Genomic DNA, 7,937 nt, shown 5'->3' with positions numbered 1-7,937 from the left:
TGCAGAAAGGAAAGGCTGCCTGTATTTTTTCCCAGACTCTGAGAGGTCCAGAGGTTCACTGCCTTTGCTGTGTAGACATTTGTGTTGTGCACACTGCAGAGGAACCCTGGCAAGTGGAAGGGCTGGCTGAGAGGCAGCCTAGTAGCTGTGTCTTGTAGCTCACTTTTGCACCAACCTGGGTATCATGACATATAGAAAGCCCAGAAAAAGGTCTTGCACAGCAACCCTCAGTAAAGATTTTACTGGTTATTCCCTAAGTGCACAGAGGCTGGCATGGGGCAGTTTGGTCAAAAGTGAAAAGGAATACAGAGAAAACTGAAAAGTTCTTTACAAGCTAAAGTTCAAATACAAAAAAAGACCTATTTTTTTCCCCAGCACATAAGAAACAAATCTTGTCTTGTTATTATTTTCACAAGTAATAATCTATTCTGTTCTGTCTTGTATTATTTTGTTAGCTTAATCCTTCACTTCATAAAACACACTGCAAACATTATATACTCCCAACTTTTTTGTTAGGATCCCCACCAGCCAGAAAGCATTAGGACCAAATCTACACTGCTGGGAGCAGATGGTTGAATGGTCAGCAGGTTGTCTCTGCCCATGTTCAGAAAGAGAGTAAAGATTGTGCAAGCCATAGGCTGCTGCAGATCAAAAAATGTGAAGACAAACAAGGATATCATAATTTTTGTTGCCATAGAAATTATTTTTCAAGAAGCACCTGTTCTTTCTGTGACCTGGGTTAGCACACCCTGGTGTCATTTAGTCCCTTGTGAGCTTGAGTTACATTTCTACTGGGTTTCACTGCTGCATTCTCACACCTCTGATGGGACTGCAGAATGGTGTTTAGACTGTGAGGAGGTTCATGCCTGTGAAAAATAAGGTGACTGATAATGGATGCTTAGACATGTGCACAAAAGTGTGAAAGCTGTAGGAGAACTTCCCCAGGAGGCTTTGCCAAGAAATTCCTAAGTATGATACCTTTGTGATTAATAATACTTGATATATTCTGTCTTCCATCAACTATTTCCAGTCACTGTTTGAGCACGTGCAGTTGTGACATCCACCAATACCACGTCTCAGTGAGCTCTCCAGTTTAACAATGTGCACCTCTTGGTTTTGAATCTCCCACTAGAAAATTTTAGGTGAGGTTTCCTAATTTTTCATTATTACTATTACTAGTAATATTAGTAGTATGAGAAGTTAAATCATTATTTCCTGTTAATCCACCCCATGTGCCTTGAGGTTTTACAAATCCTAACATATTCCTCATGGTCCTCTATCCTGAGGTTGAAGATTTCTTCTCTCTGTCAGGTTCTTCCCTGTATCACCCTTGCTTCACATCTTTGTTCTTTTTCTGCTGCTACTCTGTTGCTTTGGGAAGTGATGCCAATGCTTGCTGTAGAGATTTATGGTAAGATGCAGGCAATACAATCCTTGCAATATTTATTTGGTGGGGTTTTTTCTCTCAATTTGTTTTCTATAATTTCTTAATAGTAGTATTAAAATTAGTCTTTTCAAACTGATCCTGAGCTTTGAGTAGACAGTTTAACAAACCTTTCTAAGATCTCTTTCCTGAGTGGTAGCAAGCCAGTCAGAGCCCATCACTGTGTGCCTGGAGTTAAAGCTGTCTTTCCAGGATGCATTATTCCACATTTATCAATATCACATTTCATCTGGCTTTTTATCATCCAGCCGTTTTTTGCAAGGTTGCACTACAACTCCATACAGTCAGCTTTCAGTTCATACAGTCAGCTTTCAGTTTTATTGCTTTGAATCAGTTCATATCATCATCAATCTCTGTTCCTCACTCTTTCAAACCATTTATGAAGATGTTGTCATATGATCCATATGGTCCATACGATCTAAACTCTGGAAGAGATTCCTGTGGGATTCTCTGGTAATTGTCCCTGTCTAAAAACACTTCCTGCCCATTCCTATGGCTTTTTTCCTGTCTTTTGATGATGATTTGCTCAAGCAAGGCCCTTCCTTCTCAGGAGGCTTAGGAGGAGACAAGCTTGCAGACTTAACCAGAGTTAGTGAGCATGAGACAAAATGCACCTTGTCTGCTCTGCACAGGAACCCAACTGGGTCAGACGCGTGGGGTGTTACTCGTGCCTTACTCTGGCCATGCTCCCTACAGCAGAAGATCACTATGGGATGAGAGAGCAAAGTGTATGAAAGATTTGCAATTTAACTATTTGAACAAAAAGGGTTGACCATGAGGCCATGATTGTTTGGGCTCTTCTGGCCCCGTTCTTGAAAACCTGTCCTAATCTAATGGCACCTGACAGAAGATTTGAATGTGCATTAAACTGCTGCAGGATGGTTCCTGAATATGTGTTTGACCAACAAAAGGCCAGATTTGCTGGGACAATTGGAAATTGTCCTGGAAATTGCTGGGACACTGCTGTCCGCGGTGCTGGCATGCTGCACAGCACATATCTTTTGGAATGAGAAGGGAAACATTTCATCGGGATAGGTTGAAGGTGTTGCTGGTTTATGGGTCAGCTGTGGAGAGCTTGGAAGAGCTGCCAGAAGAGCAAAGGAAAGAGGCAGTGCCACCTGAGCCCGTGCCTTGCTGCCATGAGCCAGTGATGATGTGAGGCAACACCAACTCACAGTCCCAGCAGCACTCAAACCACCAAGGCTCCTGGCTTTTGTTCTTCCTGGCTGCTTGGGCCTGAGTGAAGAGCGTGCATCCACCCAGGACCACTCTCATCCCCAAAGCCTGAGTGCTGGGACAACCCCCCTGGGACATTCTAGTGGCAGTAGAAAGAAGAGCAAGTTTACACTCTGTGTTCCTTTGAAGCCAAAACTGAAGATGTTGAGTCCTTTAATTTTGTCTTGGTGTGTCTGCTTTTCTTTACACAGGCTGACACACACTGTGGTGCCTTTATGCCCTCTTGAGAATGTGGAGAAGCTGTCTCATGCAAATACATATTTTTAATAAACATAGTGCTTCACCTTCAGTGAATACCAAATAGTTCAGAGGTCTTTGAATAGGTAATTCTGTTATCAGGTGGTGATAATGAATCAAATTTGCTTATGAAATCCTATTTGTCTGTACTTTAAGCTCCACCCAGCATTCCACTCTGATATAAGAAATTTTATAATGAGAACAGGAAAAAAGGAATCATTGCTAAGAAAAGTGGTTGTGGTGGTTTTTTTCCTGTAAAGATAATAATATTATTTTAAAGAATATAATAATGCAATAAATAACAAGTGTTGCATTCAGAGATAATCTGTAGAATTTTTGCTCCTGTAGTGAGTTTTGGGTTTTCTTAGGTACCCTGAGGCTGTTGTGCAACAGGCAACATAATTCCTCTGCTCTGGGTGATCTGGTGGCCTTGAATCCTTGCTGGAGTCAAGGTCTGTCTGCTCCAGAGCTCACCTGTGCCTGAAGCCAAGCACAGCCAAAGCTACAGGAGATGCCACAGAAATTAGAGTTACCATCACTTTCCTTCTGTAGACTTGGTCAAAGGAGTTTAAGATTACAAACTCTTAACCAGAATGTCTCACAAGAAGCTCATCAGAAAGAGAAGGGTTTCACTTTTAATTATACTCTGTGGTGAAGTGGGAGCTTGAGGTGATGTGTTTGGATGATACCCAGTCCCCATTTGGAAAAGTCTGCCAGCAATCTTAAGGAATACAAAACTCATTAAAAAACCAGAAAAATGTAAAGCATAAATGCTGTTCTGCCTGACCAGGGCTCAAGAGAGCTGTGCAGGCATTTCAGATCCACACCCCACTGTTCAGTGGGCCTGGTGTTCACAAATGCAAAGAGTGAAGTGGCACCCTGAGGTGAAGCTGGTTTCCAGAAGCCCAGTGCAGACCAGCTCTCATGGGCACACAGGATTTTAGAGGACATCTAAACATCACTACTGGGCTACTTGCACCCACAATGTTTAACCCTCAATTTCTCTTTCCTCTTCCCACAAGACCCTGGGTCCCTCCTCATTCCTTATCTCTGCCATCTCTAATGCCTTAAGACTCCTACAAAGCAACACCTCCTACATCTCTAACTTGATCCAGAATTTGCATCAATGGAGCCCTTCATGCCCCTGGCCCACCACTGAAGAGCCACCCTCCATCACTGCAGCCAGACAAGATCCAGCTTCCCACTCCCCTGCCCCTGGGCTGTGCAGGGCCAAAGGGAGGCAGCCTGGCTGTGCCACTCTGCCAGCCCAGGGCTGTGCACATTGCCACTGGCCAAGAGCCACCTGGGCTCCCCACGGCCTTGTGGCTTCATGGCTGCTCCTCGTGGCTCTGCAGAGCCCACGCAGCTCCCTGCCCCTCAGCAGCTGCAGGAGCAGGGGACTCGCCTCACGCACCAGATCCTGCATGGGTTTTGTCCTGCTTTCTCTCTCTGGTGCTGCGTGGTCACACGCAGAGAGGGCTGGGTAAGGCCAGGGGTTTGTATTGGATGCTGATAGTCCTTCTGTCAGGGGTAGGGAAAAAATAAATTTTTAAGAGTTCCTGTGGATGTATTACCTTGAAGGGGGGGGGGGGGATGCTAAGAAATTAAAGTAAATTCATAATCTAATGTTGACAAATCCAAAAGTTTTCCAGTAGAAAATAGCCCTACTGAGACTAAACTTATGCTTCTCCCTCCTCTTGGCTTGTTGTACATAAGAGTTCCAAAAAATGAGGTTTTTTTTCTGATCCTGTTAATGTACCTTACTAATTCTGCAGTAGGAAGCCTATGATACCAACCTATGATTCCTGGATTTTAGAGGGAGAATGCATTGAAGGATAGGTGCTATTTAATGAGCAAAGCATCTTTCAGGTAAATACTGCAGTAATCCAAGAGGAAGGAACTGATCCATGAGCAGACCTGTCTCTGCTTGCTGAAGCCTTTCCTAAGACAATTGTAGCTTCTTAGCATGGAGGATTTGGAACTGCTTTAGAAATTGTGCTTTGCTGATATCAAGTCAGTATTTACATCTCTGAGACCAGGGACCTCAGTGCAAGTGCTGACAGACAGACAGCACCCATGGGCTCTGACTCGGACTTCAGAAGAGGTGCTCTGCTGTCAGGCAAGAGCAGTGATCTTTGACCAGGCTAAAAAAAAGAAATGTAGAGAAACAAAAAGCTTTCATTTGAGTGTTGAAGCAGTCAGTAAGAAAGCCAAACCTATAGTTTAAACCCTCCAAAAGATAACTTTATATAAATATTTTTTATCAAAGATGTCTTACAGAAAAAAAAAAAAATTGGATTTGGTATCTGAGTTTGCTTAAAGCAAACCAAATTTCCAGCTGTAGGATGGTTCATGTTCCTTGGCATTCAGTACATTATTCCAGGGAGGTAGCTTTGCCTGACGACAGTGTTGAGGTAGCAAGATGCCAAGCATACATAATGTTTTGAAGCTGCAGAAGCAGGGCTGTGCAGAAATGTGCTCTGCACAGCCCTGCTGCACAGGCTGAGAGGTGTTTGGTTCCAAATGGTGGCAAACACGCAGGGCTGATTGCAGTGACCTTCACCTCTGGGCACACCTGGTCACCATGAAGGTTTGTCAGTAAGTGGGTGAGCTGTTTGTCTGTACTGGGAGCACCACAGACACCATGCCTTGGAGCAGCCTGGGGAAGGAGCTGGGGATAAGCCCTCCCTGGCATGGTGTGGCTCCTCTGTGAGCTGGTCCAAGCAGATGAAGTGAATGACCACCTCAAAAATTTCACCTGTCTTTTCCTAGGGCAAAGCAGCTGCTCCATCTCTAACACAAGCAGTCAGTTAATGCAGGCTTTTAAGTGCAGCCCTAGATTTTCATATCCTGTCTTGGAAACTACCTTAGGAATATGTAAAAGGTCCCAGATTTTAATTTCTTTATGAGAAAGTGTTTTTTATTTTAAAGAGCAAGGAGGTCTTTGTGCATGAAAAATTTGCTCAGCAACTACCTACACCAGTCAGTTTTGAGGGAGTTGTGTTCTATGTAAAGCCAGAGGGTAAGTGGGTGTGAATTGTCCCACAGCTGCCTTATTTTTCTGAAAGCAAATGGTATTAACCCATGGTCAGCACTGTGTGATATGCTGGCTGTGATTTTACACCAAGTGCTGCTTTGCATCTCCCTCTGACTGTGGCATAACTGACTGCTGGACAAGGGCTTCTATTTTACATGGCTCATTGATTTATGTAGGAAAGCAGTTTTGGTGTTCTTCCACTGCTTTTGATGAATATCTCACACCACTGGATCTCTGGCTAATCCCTGCACTGAAGAAGTACCCGAGGAGTTTGTTCTGTTTCATAAGCTCTAATAGCTCAAACTGGATGCTATGGATTTGATTTTAACTAGAAAAAGGTCCACAAGAAAATAGAGCTGGAAGAAATCTGGGCATGCTTTCTGGTCCACCTTCCTCCTCCAAAACAGAACTGTCTCTGCCTGATAAAATGCTGGCAATTACTCTAAGACAAAAGATCATTCGGGGCCAGCTGTACTCAGTAAGGTAATCAGACCTGGTCTGGATATGCCATCATCCATGTGTACTTTGTGAGTACAGCTGAAGCATTTGTGTGCCACTGTAGTATAGTACAGACATTGTCATGAAGTGAACTTTTAAATCCTTACTAGAGCATCACTGTTCTAGTCTGAGCTATTGTCCTGTGGGTGAGAAGGGTGGAGGTATTCTGCAAGTGCTGTTTGATGCCCAGTGTGTCTGGCTGCTGGTTCTGTGACTGGTGAGACACTGCTCTCCTCCCCCTCCCTCTTCCTGAGGCACAGGGGTCACTTTACTGTTGTATTTAGAAAAGAGTGTCCTATGGTGGTTAAGATATTCCAGACAGCATTTTAAAACTCCTTATGCAAACATTATTTCCTGGGCCAGTGATGTTGACATGCGAATATAAATGTCCCATGGGTGTCTCTGAATGTTGTCACTGAAATGCTGATGCTCAGACATGGTGTGACCCTCGCATCTAGGAGGTCCAGCAGCATCTGCTGTCATGGCAGCAGAACCATGAGTTTACACTATTAGGCAGGGTCTGTGTCAAATGGAGCCTGGAAACAAGATCAATTTTCAGCTCTGCTGTGTCTATCTCACCTTGGCTCCCATTTACATTCTGTTCTTGTCCCTTCCCTTGTAAGATGAGAGTAATAATGCAAGTCAGCCATTAAAGGCTGGTGCCAGGGGTAAGCAAATGAAATATATAAAGCATCAAATGTAAAGCCGCAAGGAAAAACTCCAACAAAGTCTGTGAATTTATCACTGCACTGCATTGCTCAGATAACACTGGTAAAAGTGGTGTTTGGTTCTCAGATATTCTCAGGTAAGTTAAAGTAAATTCCCCACATTGCACAAGGATTTATTTTCCATTTATCTGCTTGTCTGCGTTGTGGCCCATCAATGTTCAGCTAAGTAGCACAAAAGCACCCTGCAGATAACCTTCCTACACCAGAGATCAACTTGTTTTCAAAGTGATTGCAGACTGAAATCTAAGACAAAACACATGATTGATACTCCATGGCTCGAAGAGTCAAACTAATGCCTTATGATTCATCCATGATTTGTCAGTAAGTACCTGTGCTGACACAAGGATGGGATCACTGGATGAGTCACGCGTGATTTAACGTGTCTGCAGAGTTCGGGCGTGTGCCACTCTACAGAACTTCCTACCGAGCCCTGGCTTCCCTGCCTCAGCCGTGCCCGCAGGGAGCCTCCCCAGCTCCTGAGGGAGAGCAGCAGAGGGGCCATGAGGGCTCCCTTCTCCCCTGCAGCCTGTCCTTTCTGAAGCCTAGATGGGCCTGATGCAAAGGGTAGAGTCACAGTAACATGTTTTCCAACAACATTGGAATTGTCGCAATTTCTCTTCTTCAACAAACAATTGCTATGGCAACCTTACTGCTGCTCAAGTTGTCTCACTTCCTATTTATTCTAAAACACAGCTACAAACTGTGACTGCTCCAAACACTTACATATTAAAGCCATTAAAATCTTCAGATGAGAGAG

Source organism: Passer domesticus, chromosome 3, assembly GCF_036417665.1.
Source record: "Passer domesticus isolate bPasDom1 chromosome 3, bPasDom1.hap1, whole genome shotgun sequence".
In the NCBI taxonomy this organism is placed as follows: Eukaryota; Metazoa; Chordata; class Aves; order Passeriformes; family Passeridae; genus Passer; species Passer domesticus.
Note: the sequence above shows the minus strand (reverse complement) of the source record.